The sequence below is a fragment of the Rhineura floridana genome, chromosome 18, assembly GCF_030035675.1.
Source record: "Rhineura floridana isolate rRhiFlo1 chromosome 18, rRhiFlo1.hap2, whole genome shotgun sequence".
In the NCBI taxonomy this organism is placed as follows: domain Eukaryota; kingdom Metazoa; phylum Chordata; class Lepidosauria; order Squamata; family Rhineuridae; genus Rhineura; species Rhineura floridana.
The window spans coordinates 16,205,430-16,226,163 of NC_084497.1; the positions used below are offsets into that span (position 1 = coordinate 16,205,430).

The 20,734-nt window shown below is 44.5% G+C and overlaps 1 protein-coding gene across 8 annotated transcripts in view; it reads left to right on the forward strand.

Moving 5' to 3' along the window:
- Positions 1–11,684: 11,684 nt before the first annotated feature.
- ZNF362 (zinc finger protein 362) overlaps positions 11,685–20,734 on the forward strand; it is a 51,557-nt gene continuing 42,507 nt past the window's right edge. For 2 of the 8 annotated variants that reach the window (XM_061602048.1, XM_061602050.1), the window contains exon 1: positions 11,685–12,043. The gene's annotated coding sequence lies outside the window, so the exon portion shown is untranslated. Of the gene's footprint in view, positions 12,044–12,455; positions 12,550–13,857; positions 14,174–20,734 lie in introns of those variants that run through there. The other 6 variants (XM_061602053.1, XM_061602052.1, XM_061602049.1 and 3 more) reach the window with 6 other exon arrangements.

The window sequence follows — 20,734 nt, forward strand, 5'->3', positions numbered from 1 at the left end:
GTACTCGTGCTTCTTCAAAGTCCATAGCACCTTTGATAATGGCCGACCTCCAGCTGGGACGCTCATGGGCCAAGGCTTCCCAGTTCTCGATGCTTATGTTACATTTTTTTAGATTAGCTTTGAGAACATATTTAAACCTCTTTTGCTGCCCACCGATGTTCCATTTTCCATGCTTAAGTTGGGAGTAAAGTAGCTGCTTTGGAAGACGGTGATCAGGCATTCGGACAACATGAGTATGAAAGAAGCAATAACAAATATAATTAAAATCACACAACATCTAGCCCAGTGTGTGCTACAACAGGGAGAAAAATAATTAAGCGGTCCACCGAGACCCTCAGCAATCTTCAAGTGATCCGTGGGGGAGAAAGTTTGGAAACCGTTGATTTAAATGGTACAGCCACATGGATGGAGGCACTGGGGGCGGGAAATGGACCAAGTCCATTGCAAAGGTCCACTTGGCTCACCCCACCCAGAAACATGTCTCCGAAGGCAACTAGGGTCTTCTTTAAAAGGCCCTGTAGAGAAGGTCTGTGTATGTTTGTCGTACTGCTATAGTGTTCAAAGGCCTACATACAGCAAGGGCTGGTCCTTCCCACCCAATCTCAATCAGAGGGGACAATTTTGTGGAAAGGACACACACGACAGCTGTAGGGCGGGGGAGGGAGTGGCTCCCATGTGACTACAGCAACATCTTAAGAAAGAGCAGCGAGACAAATACCTTGTGCCCCGCCCATATGCTGTTGGACTCCCATCAGCCCCAGCCCAACATGGACAATGGCCAGGGGAGATTGGAAGCTGTAACCAGCAACATCTCTACAGCCACAGGATCCCTACCCATGAGCTGAAGTGTACAACCGATGGCCATGTCCACCCTGGAGTAAAATTCCAACTGGTCGCCCCCCCAGTAGGGATGGAAAAATCTGCCAATTTTGGTTCTCTACGTTTCTAAGTTTTCCAATTTTACTCAGTGCTCCAGATTTCTGCAGCAATGCACATTCTTTAAAAAAAACTTCATGAAAATTCTCCAACATTTTACTGAGAATTTCTCTTAACAGACATGTTTTGTATGTACTAATGTACATATTTTTGCAAGCAATTCCTCGTCATATAATGCATTTTTGTATGTTGCTTTCATTCATATGTTCCTTTTGACACACACTTTCCCTGAAAAGGTGCATTTTTGTAAACATTGTTTGGTTGGCGAATGCCATTGCAAACTTTGAATAAGTGCGAATTTTGAAGGATGGCTGTGTTTTGGTTATATTGTTTTGGAAAGCACAGATTTGACAGATTCGTCTTGAAATGCAAGCTGAATCAAATTTCTTGACCATCCATACTCAACAAATATCAAATTGTGTCTCCTTGTGGGCCATTTTTCAGCATTAAGCATCCAGGGCAAGAGTTGTCTGTACAAACATATGAAAACATATGACAAAAAAATCTGAGCTATTATGGGGCCTACACACATACACACTGTGTGCGGTGCTTGTGTGTGTGTCTGTAGTGCTTGTGTGATTGAAAATAAACTGCTGAACCTTCTTAATATTTCTATTTTCTGTTGACCTAATCCAAGTGACGTAATGCAGAGAGGTAAGCGGCGGTAACGCGAAGCTCTGCTCACGGCCAGAGTTCGATTCCAACGAAAGGAGGAAGTTGAATCTCCGGTAAAAGGGGTCGAGGTCCACTCAGCCTTCCATCCATCCGTGGTCGGTAAAATGAGTACCCGGCATACACTGGAAGGAAAAGAAAGGCCAGGGAAGGAACTGGCAATCCCACCCCATATATATGGTCTGCCTAGTAAACGTCGCAAGACGGCACCCTAGGAGTTGGAAACGACTCGCACTACAAGTGCGGGGACACCATTACCTTTACCTTTAATGCAAGTGAAAGGTTAAATACATTATCTGATACACCCCACCCTAATAACTAAGTCCCACTCAGGGTAGACCCATTGAAAGTAATGAACCTAAGTTAGTAATGTACATTAATTTCAGTGGGTCTACTCTGGGTAGGACTAGCATAGGAGGATACAAGCACAACCCTAAATAACTAGATAGGCCAGTCTCCCAGGCGTGTCTTCCACCCTGACACCACAGAGGCAAGAGGAACCCACTCATAGCAGCCAGTGGCACCCAGAGCGTGGAAGATTACTTTAAAAATGAATAAATTACAATTACTGTTACATGGCCCCAAAAAGGAATAAATTACCATTACAATTACAATTGTTCTGAAGGGAATTGATTACTTTACCGTTACTCAAAAGTAATCACTACAATTACACTTAAGTTACTTTAAAAAAACCTAGAGTGCCTACAAGATGCTGGCCTTGGCTGCTGCATACCTAAGTTGCCTAAAACAACATTATAAACACACACACACAGAGGTAGTAGAATAATTCTTTTTATTCATGAGTTAGCAATGGTGGTCTCTCTGCTGGTAAGGGAGGCGGGGAGGGAGGCAGAGGCCACTACTCAGATCTTTGCATGTCCAACCAAGTGCAACCCACACACCCACACACACTCAGCCAGCAAGCATAATCTCTCTCACTTAACCACCTCCCAGACCCTGCCCAGCAAAAAAATTAAAACACTTTAAATGCAGCCAATTAGCCAGAGAGGGCAGGGGAGGTCACTTTGTGTGCAAAGTGCAAACACAATATTCAAACACACACATGCTCACACACATGCACACACAGAGATGTCATCTTTCACCTCCACAGTTCTTTATCTCCATTCTGCTGCTGCCTCCTTCTCCTCCTTTATCCACGTTCTTGCCCTCCGGCTCCTTTCTCCCTCCACTCCATTCTTCTTCACCACTGCCCATTTTTTTAAACAATTGTTTTCTCCACTCCACCCCGTGTCACTCTCCACCTCCTCCCTCGTTGCCTCCTTCCCACCCACAGAGCACTAGGGAAGAGCGACGCTGCACAGAAGCCCAGTTTGAGGCACATGATTTTCATCCACAAATCAGAGGAGCAGAAGACTTCCCCCGCTTCCCCCCCAAGTAATGCCCAATGCTGGAAACATTACAATTCGTTCTCAAAAGTAATAAAATTACTCCCTGTTCTGTTGTTGCTATCTGCCTTCAAGTCACTGACTTACGGCGATCGATTTCATTCTATTACAATGAAAATGTAAAGGAATTACCCACTCGTTCCTCAAAGAAGTAATGAATTACAAGTAATTTGCTTTTTTGTTAACGAATGACTTCCAAGCTCTGGTGGCACCTTCCTTGCAGTTTTGAAGTGACCTTTACAAGGCAGGCAAAGGGGCTTGGTGCCCTCCAGATGTTGCTGGACTACAGCTCCCATCATCCCTGACTGTTGGCTGTGCTGGCTGCAGCTGATGGGAGTTGGAGTCCAAGAACATGTGGAGGAAAGGCTTCTTGACACAACGGATATCCTCCTCCCCACCGCCCAGCGGCCGCGCCTGCCTCCTTCGGAGGGGTCCCTGGTCCCTGAAAGACATCCTTTGATCCCATGGTGGGGTGAGGCAATTACAAAAGTCCACAATTAATTATTTGAAGCCAGTCCTGAGCAAGGGTCGGCCGATCACTCTGCTTGTGGTCTGTGCCAGTTTCACATGTGTTCATTCATAAGCCCATTCCACTTTGCTTCTGCATTCATTCGTGTATTTTTAAATGTATTTAAATACATATTTAAATGCATATTTTATCTCAAAACATATACTTAAATACACATTTCTTCTCAATGTACACATTCCTAAATATTTTTAATCCGAAAATACACACTTTTAAAAACAAATTTGGTACTTTTTATGAGCCAAAACAACAGCTGGTATAGCACAGCGGGGAGGAGAGCCTGGCTGGGAGTCCAGCGTCTATGAGTTCAAATCCCCATTTGTGTCTCCTGGGTGTCAAGGGCCAGCTAAAGATCAGCCCACAGCGAGTGGCTCAGGGGTTACGTGCCCTGCCACCTGTGCAGCCGTGGGCAAGTGGCATAGTCCCAAAGAGCCCAGTTGCCCCCCAGCTGGCAGTTGCGGACAAGGAATGGGCTGGCTAGTGCAGGTGTGGCAAGCTGAGCAAGCCCTAGCCAGTGGGGAGGACTAGCCTCAGAGGGAGGCAATGGTAAACCCCCTCTGGATGCCACTTACCATGAAAACCCTATTCATAGGGTCACCATAAGTCAGGATCGACTGGAAGGCAGCCCATCCAGGGGGTAAGGGTTGTTGCTGTCCTATCCTGGGACTGCGACCTGGGAGACCAGAGTTCGAATCCCCACACAGCTGTGAAGCTCACTGGATGACCTTGGGCCAGTCACTGCCTCTCAGCCTCAGAGGAAGGCAATGGTAAAGCCACCTCTGAATACCACTTACCATAGGGTAGCCATAAGTGGGGATCGACTTGAAGCCAGTCCATTTCCATTTCACGAGCCAAAAACTGTGTCACAAAATTAGGAGGAAGACATCATCTGAAAGATAATTACATTGTGATCCATATGTTAATTTGGGAGGCGTGTGAGGTGGGTCAGTTGCCTTAAAAAGACAGACCAAACAAAATACTTCTCTGTCCCTATAGACTGAGTTAACCTAGTGTCTGGCACTCTGGCTGATGAATAATTTTTCACGTGTTTGTATTTTTAATCAAGCAAGGGGCGGGGTCACCAACATTGGCTCCACCCATTGCCTCACTTTGGTGTCAGCCCAGACGCAAGCAAAGGGCCCCTGAATCTTTTCCTCCCCAGAACATGTTAGCAAAGGCACTTGAATAACACAGATGGCGTCTGGAGAGAAAAGTCCTGATAATAGTTTATTGAGCAAACTGAACCAAAAAAAGTATAATTAGAGGAGAAAGGGACAGAAAGGTTTTGTCTTTCTGTGCAGGCCTTGTACAAAGCAGGGAGACATACAACCAAACATACAGAGGAAAACCTCCTCAGAACTACACAGCCAATCAGAGAACATGCCACCTCACTGAAGATCAGCCCAGTCTGCCTGGTTGCTAAGCAACACCTCCCCCATCCTCCTCTTGGCTACTTGACTTTAACATCAACAGAATTAACTCTTAAGTTGCAAATGGAAAGATCCCTCCTGGTGCACTTCTCACAGAACGAACTGCATAATGTATTCTCTTATGTGCTCTGATGTTCAGTCATTTGCCTGTGTGAAGTCTCACATGCTCTGGTGTCAGCAGCTGAGGGGTATATTTATTTATTTACACAGAAGTTTATATCCTGTTTTTTCCCCTACTTGGCCACAAAGTGCACCAGGTGACCTAGGGCCAGCCACTGACTCTCAGCCTAACCTACCTCACAGGATTGTTGTGGGGATAATGTAGAAAAGGGAAGAACCATGTACGCCCTGTTGAGCTCCTTGGAGGAAAGGCAGGATATAAATACATAAATATGTAAAGTCAGAGAGTTTATTTATTTGTTTAGTTTTACACTTATATGCCACTCCCATCCAATCAAGTTCTCTGGAAGGTTTACATAAACAATAAAATATAATTCACAGTAAAACTCCTTACAACAAAAATATGTAAATCACAAAGACAAAAAAGCTCAACAAAACAAAGGCCCCGTCTGCACTATACATTTAAAGAAGTATCATGCTTCTTTAAACAGTGCTTAGAGTTGTTAGGAGAGTCCTGAGGATGCCTCACAGAGGGGGCCAGGATCTGTTCTCGATTGTCCCAGAGTGCAGGACACGGAATAATGGGTTCAAGTGACAGGAAGCCAAATTTCAGCTGAACATCAGGGAAAGCTTCCCAACTGTTAGAGCAGTACGACAATGCAGCCAATGACCTTGGGAGGTGGTGGGCTCTCCAACACTGAATTCAAGAAGCAGCTGGACGGAGATGCTTTAAGTTGGATTCCTGCATTGAGCAGGGGGTTGGACTTGATGGCCTTACAGGCCCCTTCAAACTCTATGATTCTGTGAGCTACAATTATCAGACTGCCCTGAGAAGAGGGATTGACTGTTAAACCACTCTGGCCACTGGAGCTCTGTGAGGGGAATAGGGACCTGCCACCAACTCTCAGTACACTTCAGAAACTATAGCTCCCAGGAATCTTTGGGAGAAAGCCATACTGTTTAAAATGATATGATACAACTTTATATATACTGTATATAGACACAATTTGTCAAAATGCAAACACAATTTGGGTTGGTCTTTCACAGTCCAATCCACTTCCTGTTAGCTTGGAATAATTTGGTAACATGTGCCTCTGAGCATATGGTGAATGGTGGCAACACCTGCAATCAGCCCAAATAACAGAAACAAGACATGTGCTGTGCTGGTCTTGTGTTAGCAGGGAAGAAGCAACAATATTAAGACAGCTGATGTAGTTCAGATGGTCACTTTTAAATATGTTTGATTTACTTTGCAATTTTAGTGAAGTTTCCTATAGTAAATGATTTTCTTTTGCTTCTGTTTCTGTAAATATGTGAAGTACAGCAACACCTTGCAACACTAAAAATCTCCAGAAACAATTGTGGAACAATGGCACTGTCTATTCTGCAGAATAGTTTCCAATGGACATGAGGAGTATTTTAGTTTGAACAACATAAAAGAGTGGGAGGGGAAATATATTCTAGCAAATTTCTAGGTGTGCTTTATGTTTGAACTGACCAAGCTCACTATTCCATAACTGGAAGGATTTAAGCATAGCAGGCTGAACACATGCATGTTTACGATAGGTGAAACTGACCACAGGGGGAGGTGGGGAGGTGAGGTTTTATCATTTGCATGTTTATTGATTTCAGTGGGATTTACCCCCGTGCAATCATGCTTAGGATAGATAAAACTGACCATAGGGAGGGAGGCCTGGAGTGGGCAGGGGAGGAGGAAGAAGGAAGAGGGGAGGAGGAGAGGGGAAGGAGGGAAAAGGCAGGTCTGATATTTGCATACTTATTGAGTTCAATGGGATTTACTCCTATGCAATCATGCTTAGCATATGTAAAACTGACTGGGGGGCAGAAGGAGAAGAGGGAGGGAGGGCTGGAGTGGGCAGAGGAGGAGGAAGAAGGGAAGAGGAAGGGAGAGGAGAGGGGAAGGAGGGGAAAGGCAGGTCTGATTATTTGCGTGCTTATTGAGTTCAGTGGGATTTACTCCCTTGAAATAATGGTTACGATGGGTAAAACTGCCCATGGGGGAAGAGGAGGGAGAGGACAGGTGATTGGAAGAGGAGGAGTGAGTGAGAAGGAGGGGCAAAGGAAGGGGCAAGAGGGAGGGGCAGTTGGTTCTTACTGAGCATGGCCAGGCTTATTCACTTTAATGTTAAATTTCTTAAATTAATTAAAAACCAGCTAGGCATTTTTTAAACTTTTAAACTGCAGAAGATGAAAGTCAGAGTATGGGGCAAGGTCGGTAATAGGATTACAGGTGCTCTGTGAACATGGCCGATTTTTAATTAATTTCAACAGATTACGAGAACTCTGTCAGAAAAAAGTCCAACCTCTCTTTACACTTTGAACTCTCGATTATTCTCTCTGACTGTTTTGTGTATCGCCATGAAAATTGAGAGGGTTGTTAAGCCAGCGTTTCTGAGTTCAGGACTATACGTTTTGCAAGGTTTTGTTTTGCAATGAGCTTATGGGAAGCATCAGAATGTCATGGGGGTATTTTCAATTTAACAGTGCGGAGTGCAAAAAATATTTAGGGTGGGAGGGTGGTGCTCCTGTTCCATGATCTGTGGCAGGGTCGGAGAGGGAGCTCCCAGGCACCGTCCCCAATACAGACAGCCTGGGCGTCTATAAACTTGCACGCACGCCCCACCTACCTCTCCTGTCAGTTTGAATGCTGTGCATGCATGCCTGTCATCACCCACAATAGCGGCGGGGGCTTCTTTAAGGAGCTGACACTCCCTCCTCCATCTTGGTTGATGGCAGGCATGAGCACTATGCTTGCATGTCATTCACAAGAGGTAGGTGGCATACGCAGGTGGGCTTATTAGCCCCATGCCGCCTGTATGGGGAGGTGTTGGACTATGGCACCGTGGACCCAGAGCAGGCTGGTGCCCAAGGGTCAATCGTGCCTGGCATCAGCCCTGCAAATGGAGACAAATGTTAGAGCCAAAAGTTTGTCACCAATTAGGTTCTACTCAGAGTAGACCCATTGAGATGAATGAACCCAACTTAATCATGTGCATTAATTTCCATGGGGCTACCCTGAGCAGAACTTAGTTAGAGACAACCCAGAGTCCATCAGCTGCCTCTCTTCTGTGGAACATCATCCCTGTTGAGGTACAACAGGCACCGGCTCCTTGTATTTTCCGGAAAGAAGTGAAGACCTTTTTGTTTCAACTCGTTTTTCCAACTGGTATGGAAAGGTCTCTACCTTAAGTGTTCATTTTGCATTGGTTTTAGACCTGTTTTCTGCTATTGGGGGGTACTGTTTAAAAAACACTTTTTAGCCATTTTTATAATATATTTGTAAATCACCTTGACACGTGTAGAAGTTTATTCATAAAAGTCTGTCCAGACTCCACATCAACTTGTTAGGTTTTGCCTCAGTCGACGGGGGACTGGACGGGGGACGGGACACATACAGTATTTCCCAAACCAAACAGCTGGCACCCTTATTCTCTGCCAAAATAATGTAAACTCTCTCTCTGTAGCCAGCACCTCATATGGGCCAAACTGCACAAGACGGCAATCATGTGGTTTGCCACAGTGCTGGAATTCCTTCCTGCAAACAGACAGTGATATGTGCACATGTGACAGATCCAGACTGGGAGCCTGGCATGGCAAGCTGTGGTCTCTCGACATTCCAACAAGGCCTTTGTCGCCAGCCATTCTGGGGAGGAAAGGGTTAAGATGCCCTTTACATGGGTGGTCTTCCTGTGTCCCAAGAACAGAATCCTTGAGATAATGGGGCCTTGGGAGGAGGGGTCCTGTTGCGGGCCTGATTAAGTCCCTGGTCACTTCCAGACAACTTGTTTACTGAGCGCTCACCCTGAGTGTGGTGTAGTGGTTAGCATGTTGGGACTATAGCCTGGGAGACCAAGGTTCACATGGCCATGAAGCTCACCTCACCTTGCGCCAGCTACCAACTCTCAGCCTAACCTACCTCACCTGGTTGTTGTGAGGGTAATACCATGATGGGAAGAGTCATGTATACCACCCTGAGCTCCTTGGAGGAAAAGCGGGATATAAATGTAGTAATAAAAATAATCTTGGAAAAATTGTTTACACAAAGCTTGTGAGGTTAGACAATATTGGCTGTTTATGAAGCCTTATATAATAGCTTTGAGAGCCAGTGTGGTGTAGTGGTTAAGGTGTTGGACTAGGACCTGGGAGACCAAGGTTCGAATCCCCCACAGCCATGAAGCTCACTGGGTGACCTTGGGCCAGTCACTGCCTCTCAGCCTCAGAGGAAGGCAACGGTAAAACCACCTCTGAATACCACTTCCCACAAAAACCCTATTCGTAGGGTTGCCATAAGTCGGGATCGACTTGAAGGCAGTACATCATCATCATCATATAATAGCTTATGCAGCTCAGGACCCCAACACCTCAAGGACCGTCTCTCTCCCCATATGAACCAATCCAGACCCCGTGTTCAGCACCCGAGGCCCTTCTGGGCGTGCCTCCTCCGAGGGAGGTGCAGAGGATGGCGACACGAGAACGGGCCTTCTCAGTGGTGGCCCCCTGCTTATGGAACACTCTCCCCAGCAAGGCATGCCTGACGCCATCATTATCTATCTTTAGGTTCCAGACAAAAACATTCCTCTTCTCCCAGGCATTCGGCTCTTAATTTTTGACCTTGCAGCCTCTTTTAGGGGGTGGGTTGTTGCACCATCTTACCCATGTATTGTGTTTTTTAATTTTTTACTTGTGTTAGTTTTACATTGGTCTTAATATTTTTTTTAATTGTATGTCGCGTTGAGTTCATTATTATGAAGGAAAGCAACTGATAAATTTAATATATAATAAATAATATTTATTGAGTATTCATTCTGATGTGTTTACCAGTGTGTGTCTGTGTGTGTGAGAGAGAGAGTGGGTAAGAGAGAACATTGCAAGCGTCCACACTTTCCAGTGAATGTTTCCTGTCACTTTCCTTATAACAAAAAGTCTGTCATTTTTAAAGGAAGCATTTCTGTTTGTCAACAGCTCCCGATCAACTTTGATTGCACAACCTCGGTTTGCTAGAATGCAAATGAATCCGACCCCAAAATAGCCACGGTCCAGAAGTGCCCCCTGCTGCCTGTCCTTTTGCTGGGGAAATTTCGTATGAATCAAAGGATCAAGTGAAAGGCCGGTATCCGATTTCCAGCAGTGACAGCCAGATTGATGCGATAAACCCCATGCACAGGGGCACAGCCCTGCTGCTGTTCTGTGTCCCACAGCATCTGTTACTCAGAGGTAGGCTGCCTCTGGACCTGGAGGCTCAATCGAGCTATGATGGCTCCTGGCCAAGGCCTCCTATGCATGAAAATACAAGGTCTACTTCCCTTTTAAAAATTACTGAAGGTAGCATCTCAAAATGGAGACAATGGTCAACGAATCAGAAGAGGGCTAGGACTGGGGAGGGCAGCTGTGAGAGAACTAGAAAAGGTCCTCAAATGCAAAGATGTATCACTGAACACCAAAGTCAGGATCATTCAGACCATGGTATTCCCAATCTCTATGTATGGATGTGAAAGTTGGACAGTGAAAAAGGCAGATAAGAGAAATATAAACTCGTTTGGAATGTGGTGTTGGAGGAGAGCTTTGTGGATACCATGGACTGCAAAAAAGACAAATAATTGGGTGTTAGAACAAATTAAACCAGAACTATCACTAGAAGCTAAAATGATGAAATTGAGATTATCATACTTTGGACACATCATGAGAAGACATGATTCACTAGAAAAGACAATAATGCTGGGAAAAACAGAAAGGAGTAGAAAAAGAGGAAGGCCAAACAAGAGATGGATTGATTCCATAAAGGAAGCCACAGACCTGAACTTACAAGATCTGAACAGGGTGGTTCATGATACATGCTATTGGAGGTCGCCGATTCATAGGGTCACCATAAGTCGTAATCGACTTGAAGGCACATAACAACAACAATGCACCTCTTTGCTGTACAGCTACAACCCTAGCCCCCTTAATTGGAAACATGTCCTGCCTGTGTTCAGTGGTGCTGCCTCCCAGGTAGATGTGCATGCTGGGACCACAGCCCTCCTTAATTAACCTGCACACCCTGGATTCTTCTGCAAAGGGTGCCTGTGAATTTATCTTGGTGCCAGGCCAAAAGCACAGTTGCTTAGGGCAACTTGGGTGGGTAGGTGGGGGGGTTGTGTTGGGGGGGGACATAACCAGGGATCTGTTAAAAAAAAACCCAGTGTGTTTAGGAAACAAGTTTGTCAGCTTGTTATGTGCCTCTCAAGCAATGCCTGGGCACACTCTGCCGCCGGCCAAACCCACAGACCCCCCCCTCCTTCCCCTCCCTCTCCCCCACCCCACTGTTTTCTTGTCCAAAACTCCCTCCCCCAATTTCCCTTCCCAATCTCTCCTGTGCATACCGTATCTGCCCTTCTTGGAAACTCTTTGCAAGAAGTGAATGTTTAAAACACACACACAACTACCACGAGAGAAAGAAAGAAAAGAAGATCTTGCAGAAAGGCAGAAAAAAGAGTCTCCAAAACCTTTTTAATGGTTTATTTCTGGAGGTGGACGGGAGCCTCTGTTGGAAAGGAGAATGCCCCCACCCGGGTCCGCCGTTGTGTTGCTCTACTGGCTCTCATAGAAAGCAATCCTCTGGCTGTGCTGTGGTGTGTGCAAAAACCAGAAGTGAACTGCAGGACGACCCGGAAGATTTGAACTGAGCTTTATAACCACCCAGCAAAGGGGGGGGGAGGGAGAGAGAAAAAAGAAAGAAAAAGCCCAAGCTAGACAGACAGAGCATCCCACGAGCGCCCTGGTAGGGAGGGGGGTTTGTTTAGGGGGGGTGGAGGAGACACTGCTTTTTTTTCCTCCCCTCCCAGATAAATTTGAGTGGGTATTTTTTTTTAGTGCATATATATAATATAAATTTTCTCCTCATGTCTATTTGCATAAAAAGCGCCCCACGTTTCAAAAAAGCTCTGCAATTTAAGGTGTGTATTATTCCGATTATTATGGTTACGAGCAAGCTTGCACTCTCAGGCCACTTCAAAGCAGGGACCGGAGAGGGGGGTAACTTGGAGAGGGGGAAGAGAAGGAAGGGGACAGATTGCCAATGTATTTCCCCCCTCCCTTCCCCCCGTAGCAACGGTGCATGCTTTTCTCCCCTCTCCCCTTTTTGCAAATGCGCGTCAGTTTCAGGCTAAGATTGCAAGAAAGGGGGGAGAGAGTGCGGGGTGGGGGGGTGTTTTGGTGTGGTTGCCAATTTAATGCATGCTTTTGCAGCCGGTCTGGAGCGGAGAGGGAGGGGGGCTGTCTTCCCGGTGCACCCCCCCCTGCTCTCCTCCTCCTTTCCCCCCCCCCCCCCGCGACGTACTGAAGGTTGGGCGGGTGGAGAATGAGGTGGAGGAAGGAGGCGGCTAAACGGGGGTGCCCATTTTCTTCCTTTGGAGACGGATCTCTGGCTGGGTTGCAATTTGCAAGTGGAGCATGTGTATTGGTATAGGAAGTGTCTTTTTTTTTTTTAATAAATAAAAGCCGGGCTATTCAAACAGGGAAAAAAAATAAAATAAAAATAAAGCAAAATACCCCTTTTGGTGCAACTCTCCGGCCAACAATGATCTAATGCAAATAAAGGCGATGGCAAAAAAAGGAGCTTAATTTTTCCCCCTCCGACTTTGTAGTTTTGTGGCTGCCTGGATTTTTTTTCTTCTTCCCCTTTCTCCCCCTTCTTTCTTTCGGAGTAGCGAAGCTTCAGATTTCTCTCTTTTTTTGCAGATCTGCAGAATATGGCGTCCCCGTTTCTGTTTTTAAAATAAGCGAGGCTGCCATTTTTGTTTCCCTTTTGTCTGCAAATTTTAATAAAAACTGTCTGAGAATGTGGGAGAGGCAGCTCAGGGGGAAAGGGGGCACCTAAAAAGGGGTGTTTTGTTCTGGGGTTTGGGGTTTTTTGTGTGTCTGGTGGTTGTGGTGGTGGTGGTTGTAATCTTGCATTGCATTTCTCTCTGTGTGTGGAATGTTGGGTTGTTGGCTCAGTTTTTTCCCTTGCACTGTGAATTGCATGCTAATTGCACTTACGTTTTCCAACAAAAAAAATAGGAAACGACTGTTTTTAAGATCTGAAGTTAACTTATGCAAAAGTTGGCTATATATTGTATAAAAAGAAAGGAAACCCTCCCCCCTTCTCCAAAGTGACCCTGAGCTATGCATTTTTATTTCTTTTTTCCCTTTGGCATATTCCAGCGTGTATGTGCATGAGAGGGAAAGGAAGTTAAGTGCATCTCTTGGCTCTTTTTAAAAACGAGTATCTTTTTTAATGGTGGGAAATTGTGCTTCGTTTTCTTTCTTAAAATAGAGTTGTTACAAATGCCACGTTTGCTGAGGAATAGTTTGGAAATTAGCTGATTGAACTGAAATGTATTATTTTCATAGCGTGGAATCTGTAGCTTTAAAAAAATGTTGAGATCCACTCTTCCTCCCCCCCTCCCCGTTCCCTGTGTCTGTAGTTCTGTAGGTAGAGGTCTATGTTTCAGAGGAACATAGGTTGTGTATGTATGTGTGTGAGTGCGCCTGTGTCTCCACAAATATGTGGGGTTGGTATATGCATAATAGTTAAGGATGTTTGGAGCGTGATCTGCTCTGCAGACTTGTTTGAACAATTTCGCTGTTGGACTTAAAAAAGAAGCAATGTGTACTAAGACAAGTATAAATTTAATTTTGGACGATGGCGGGGAGACAAGGGTGGGGGTTGTGACAGTGGTTAGGAGATGTGCAGGTTTTCCTTCTTGGGATTGTATGCTGTGCATTAATCTGCCATGTCCTTTTGTTCAGTTATACATCTCCATTTGCCTTTTGGAGTCTTTATATCCAAAATGCCAGATTTCGCCCTGCCCACCCCAGAGTGCCAGCATGGGTTAGGTTTGATTTGTTGCCTGTACTGAAGTGGGCCAACAGGGAGGCCTTGCAGCGGTGGAGACGTTCTTGAGAGTTTTTTGGCCATCCTGGGGCAGATCTTGACGCTGGGAGAGGGGTGCAGACAATCCTTGTGTATGCATCGTGGTTTATCCATGTGGCGTTTTCGGCATTGCTTTGTTGGTGGCAGAGAATAGGAAACACAAGGTCAGGTAAGACTCTGTGATATAGATAACATGGTTTTGGTGTTTCCTTAAGCAAAGCCAACTTCTGTTGGTGTCTTGCATATGAAAGCTTTCAGATCACACAGAGCTCTTCAGCCTGATACCAGACTCCTTACACCAAGAGAAAACTGGTTTGATTGATGATGGCACATTTCCTGTTCTGTGTTCATTTGGCTATCAGTCATGTTGTTGTTTTTTGGGGAGGGGGGCTCCCTCTCTGGAAACTGGGCCCTCATTCATGTTTAGGAGCTCTGGCTTCAGACCATGCATTCATGCAGAAATACAGGCCTGACCCTTAACATATGGTTTGATGCTACCAAAATCATGGGATGAAACTGAAGAGAATTGGCAACTACACTGGTATGATTCCCAAAACTATGTGCCGTGGGAGAACTCATACTCTTAGAAATGAGCAGTTTAGAGGAAGCTGCCTGTTGTGTCACTACATAATTTACAGCTCTGGCCATGCCTCCTTCCAGTCTACTACTGGGGACAGGTAATTCTGCCAAATCTCATCATTGGGTGCAATGAGATGATTCCCAGTGTAGACTGGAAGCCAAATTACCAACATTCAAAGAAGGCTGACTGTAATATCTCTGCATGAGTAACCACACTGGGCTTGTCCCCTTCCAGTGAGGAGTCACATCCAGAACAGTGACTCATGCATAAGAACAGAAGTAGACTCCTCTTAGGTGGGCAATTCTTTTATAGTCTTGAATGTAAATTTTCTAGTTGTAAGAGTGAAAGTAATTTGACGGTCGGGGAACAACGAGTGCCTTTGGGAAATGATATTTTAATGAATGAATTGGGCCTGCCACTGGTGGTGTATGTATGTACCTGAAAGATCGTCTTACCCCTTATACTGTATACCCAATCGATCACTGCGCTCTGCAGGCAAGGGTCTCCTTGCAGATGCAATCTTATCAGGAGGTCTGTTCTGCACAACATAGGAAGCGTGGTGGCACCTACCCGTCGGAATTCCTTCCTCTTAAATATTAGACTGGGGCCATTTCGGCACCTACTGAAGACCTTCCTCTTTCAAGAAGCCTTTTAAGTAGAGACCTTATCCCAGGCTGTGCCTGTCTTGGAATTGCTTTTTAAGATGTTTTTAAAGTTGTTTTTTAAATACATTTTTAAGATGTTTTGTTTTAATATGCGTTAAAGTCTTTTGTTTTTAAGATGTTTTAAAGTGCGTTTGTTTGCTGCCCTGGGCTACTTTTGGAAGGAAGAGCGGGATATAAATTTAATTAATAAATTTAAAAAAAGTATTTCTGGAGGAGAAAATGTGGAGTATTAGGAACTATGTGATGTTCAGTACTCAGGTTAACACTCCCCCATCCATTTGTAGTGTAACATTGGTGGGAGGAAATCAAGAAATATTGAGCTTGGATGCTATGCATTCTAATGTTCACATTTTTCTTATTTCCAGTGGTAGGGATAGGCAACCTAGCCCTAAAGGATTTGCCCTCTGAGCTCCCGTACAGTCCCAAGGAAACAGGCCTCCCATCCCATAATCACTACCTTTCTTCCACAAAAATGGCACACATGGGCCAGAGGTCTCCTCCTCTGAGTGATCAGCAACCCGGGTTTCGGCAGAGGCCTTTGGCTGCCCCTCCCTCAAAGATTCCATGCAAAAGGGCACTTTAACCCTATCCTCCAACAAGAGAGGCCTTGGCAGAGTTATTTATTTTTCCTAAAATGTCTGCCCCGCTTTTCCCCTCCCAGTGGAGATGCCTGGAGCGGTTTGGTGCTGTGCACTAAATCTCTGGTCAATGAAAACAAGTCAGATAAACAACGCCACATTGTCACGCTAAAAGCAACCATTCAATCGAGCTCAGGGGAGCTAAACAAACAGTTAACTTGTGGAAACCGGCAGCTGATACGCAGCAGAGCACAGGTTGCTTGTTCTTGCTTGAGGAAACAGTTCCGGGATCCTGTGGCCCATGTCGGGCCCATGCGGGACAGTGCCCTGGCTTAGTCAGTAGCTTAACAAGGCATTTCTGACCAGCCTCCCAAGCACAGAAGGAGGGAAACGATGTTCCTTCCGTGTCACTCTGAGGAGGAAATGGTTCAGGAGCCCTTTGCTCACATCTTGGCTGACCAGAACCCTGTTGGAAATCTCTGTGTGGGGCCTACCTTGCAGTGGTGTGGTTTGTTTCATGTTTTGAGTTATGCTTGATCGTAGGAATATAGGCAGCTGCTGTACACTGAATCAGACCTACTGGCCCATCTATCTCAGTATTGTCCACACTGACAGACAGGGAGAGATGCCAGGGATTGAACCGGGGACCTTCCGCATGGAAGGCAGATGCTGTACCACTGAGCTCCGGTCCATAAGGAGATGCTGGGGGTGCTTCTTTGCTCTGGCAAGTGAATGAGGTGACAACAAGTCTTTCAAGTTTTGCTGTTTGTTGACAGATGAACCTAGAGGACGAGCCTTCACCAGCCTGGTGCCTTTGAGAAGTTCTGGGTTACGGTGCCCATCCTCTCTGACCATTGGCCATGCTGGCTGAGGGTGATGGGGGCTGGAGTTGAGCAATATCTGGAGGGCGCCAGGTTGGAGGAGGCTGACATAGACAAAGACAAAGAATGAGAAAAACGATCAAGCAGAGGTTGGACATGTTTTCCTTTCCTTTGATGCTCAGAGGACTGGAGTTACCTTCCTGTCTGAAATTCTGGAAAGAGGCTGCCAGTCAGTGTAGACAATACTGAGCTCTATGGACCAAGGGTCCAATTCAGTGTAAGGCAGCTTCCCTCACACTAGCAGTTTAAACAGTAACACTCCTTTGTAAGATAGGTTGAATTTCTGATTAGAAGCTCAACGTTGCATTTCAGCGGCCACTTGTTAAAGTTCAAGTGTGTTTTATTTATTTTTTACAATAATTTTTATTCAAATTTTCATAAAACATACAAAACAAAATCATAAAACATTCAAAGACACAAAACAAAAATGATTAAACAAAAAAATAAAATGTTGACTTCCCATTTGTCGCAGATCAAATCAGTTATAGGTCTACAATATATAACAATCCTGTCTCTTAAATTATATTATAAAATCACTTTCCTCCAGTAGTTATCTTAATTAATCATCAAATCTCATAAACATTACTTTATTCTTTCCACAAAAAGTCAAAGAGAGGTTTCAATTCTTTAAGAAATATATCTATCAATTTTTCTCCAAATAAACATGTCGATTAATCCATCTCATTAATAATAATAATAATCTTATTGTCATAACCATAGTCCAAATAAACATATCGATTAATCCATCTCATCAAAATCTGTTAGGTCCAATAATTTCAATAGCCATTATTCCATTATCCATATTAATTCCATCTTCCATCTTCAATAGTCCTGTTAAGTCCAGTAATTTCAGTGTCCAATCTTCCATTATCAGTATTCCATAATAATCTTGCTGTCATAGCCATAGTCATATAATAAGAGTCTGATGGGAATTTCCTCTATCCCAAATATTTTCTTGCCATCAATTCTGAACAAGTTGCTGAAATATTGTTGTAAAGTCATATCTCTGTTCTTCTTTTTTACAAAATGCACTGGCTCATCTCTTGAGAGTTTTTCCATTGTCACATGGCTGCAGTTAATTCCATAGATTTTCTCTATATCAAGCTCCATCACGTCATTCCAGTCCAGAAGATTATCCAAGCCATTGATAACTTTATCTCTAATATCTTCATTAATTTCTTCAGAGATAACGTTAAATTCTAAACAGTAGATTTTATTTCTAATATTCATCAACTCCAGATCTTTTTCCAATTCCACATTTGTTCCAATCTCCAGGGCTTGTATCTTCCCTTTATTTTTTCTTTTCTCATCTCTGATCTCATTCTCCTCTCTCACAGGATCCCCTATTTCTTTAAGCTCCTGCGTCATTTTGCTCAGTTCAGTTTTCAGCTCCTTACTGCCCTGTCGCAGGGTTTGTTTCGTTATCTCAATCTCATCCATTATTTTCTGAAACATAATTACTTCCAGATTCTCAGCCACTTGATTGCCATTTTTAAAACCACGAAAACAAAACAAAACAAAAATAAAGAAGAACCACTTCTTATTTCAGCAACAATTGGGTTAATATTCCAGGCTTGATGACATCACAGTATAAACAGAGCAGCCTGCCTTATCTCTCTATGTTCAAGAATACAAAACAAATTTAGTTCCCAGCATCAAAACAGTTAGTGGCGTCGTGAAGAAGCAGATTCGTCAAAATAAAATAGACCAAAAAGAGAATAGTCCCAGACAATATAATGTTCCTCGGAATAGAAATCCCTCTTCTGTTTATATCTTTAGAATGCACTTCCAGGACAGCTTTTTGCAATAGAAACAGAGATAAGCTGTTAATTTCGTGAATAACAGAGAAGAGTTATAGCTCACCCAGAAGTTCTTTAAAGCTGATTCATTTGACAAATCTCTTTTTGCTGCAACAATTTAAACCAAGTAAAAAAAATAATAGAAAGAAGGGTGCTTGCCTGTTAGTCTGTTTTCTCTTTGAAGAAAAGATAAACGTATCGCATTAATCAGATAGAGCTTGTTCGGAAGTCCATCCGGCATTGCTGGCTGGACCTTTTCTCATAAATTAATGAAATCCAGTCCTCCCAACAAAAACAGGCTTTTGAGGTTGATCTCTACGTTTCTCCCTGCCCGGGAGAAATTTCATCAGTCAAAAAAAAAAATGTTCTGACTGATTTATATCTGAATAAGCTTCTTTTGAGGCGGGAGCCCGTCTCAAAAGCAGGCACAAGCGAAGTCACCCTTCCCGGAAGTTAAAGTTCAAGTGTGTTTTACAGGCTGGAGCGATGCAGTCAGAAGTGAGCACCTCTGAGTCCACTGGCACTTCCTCCCCAATGCCTCTGCATCAGTTTGCAGCGCAGCCGAATTCTGGCACGCACACCGCCCCCCCTTTTGCCCGTTTACTGTTCTACGATTGTCATAGATCAACACTGCATTGTTGGACTTTCCTTGGGGGTGTAGCGATGGGGCTGTCATGACGAGCACCACATCCTCACTGTTTATAAAGAAACAAACATTGTGAAATCTGAAACGTTTATTTTCAGTTTATAGAGATAATATTGTGACTGTCGTTTATAGAGTGTGTTTTGAGTTTTAGGTATATGATTGCAGTGATTGTTGCAACAACCCTATAAGGTGGTCTGGCAGTGTTACTCTTTTGTTCTGTGATTCTGTTATGCTTTAAGTTCGATTCCTGCATTGAGCAGGGGGTTAGACTAGATGGCCTTATAGGTCCCTTCCGACTGTAATATTCTATTACTCTATTCCATTGATTCTATGGTTCTGTTCTCTCCATATGGGGTTGAGGCTTAGAGAATATTGGCTTGCCATAAGCTGCTTCTTCTGTGGGCATGTAGTTTTTGTGTTCTTACTTGCTACACATACAGTAGTTTGTATACAATGTTATCTGCTCAGAAGGAATATCTTTCTCGAGGGGTAGGTGGTCCAAAGGCTTGATGTAGATGTTCAGCAGGACTGTGCAATGCTCTCCAAACTGGTGATTCTCCAAGGTGGAAGTAATCAGCTTTATCTACACAGTCCAAAGCCTCCTGCCTGATCCCCTCCCAGTATATGAGGCCTACAAACAGCTTGTCAGTTGGTGGCAAGCATCAACAGGATAGCTTCTCACCAAGCTGAGTGTAAGCTCCTTAGACGTAGAAATCTAGCACGCCAGGGCCAAGGCTAAGCTAAAAGTGTTTACCCTTGCATTCTAGGTTTCTTCATGCAGGGATCTGTTTACATGGCAAGCACTCAATCATAAGATGGCTTCTCTTTCCTGTCCCCAGCCCCTCCACCCAAATCTACAACCTGAAGTGACACAGTCCAGGAAGTGATGAAGGGCTATTTAAAAGTCTGCCATCTAGCATCAGAGGAAAAGGTGCGGAATTGGCCCCAGCTAGCATGGCCAATAGTCAGGGATGATGGGAGTTGTAGTCCAGCAACATCTGGAGGGCCAAAAGTTCCCTATCCCTGCTCTAAAACTTTGGACAGAAAGATGTTGAATATTCATATGTGGTGCCTAGCCCAACTCTTCCACATTCTCATAAGATTCAGTTTAGATTGTTGCAGCGCATTGTGTGAGGGACTGTCCTTGAAGACTGTTGGGAAACTTCAGCAAGGTCTCAACACAGCAGTCCCAATACTTCCTGAAATGCTCCAGTCTGAATGTATTCCGCTTGTGTGCCGCTATGCTTACAAGCACAATTCAAGGCGCTTGTTTTGATCTCTAATCTCCTAGTGGCTAGGAACTTGGGTGTCTGATAGACAGCCTTCTCATGAATCTGTCTGGTCTGCTGCATCTTCGGAAGAGCCTCCTCTGATTGCCTATACTGTTGAAGACAACAGCTGGAGCAGAAACCGGAGAGGGAGGCTTTGTGGTGGTCGTGGTGGTGCCATATTGATAGAGACAAATCTGTGAGCCATCAAGACTGGAGATCCCTGGGCATCACATCAAGATGAAACTAGCTACATCCAGTGGGTGCTAATGGACAGGAAGCAAGGGTCAGACCAGTAAATTGTTCAGGGATA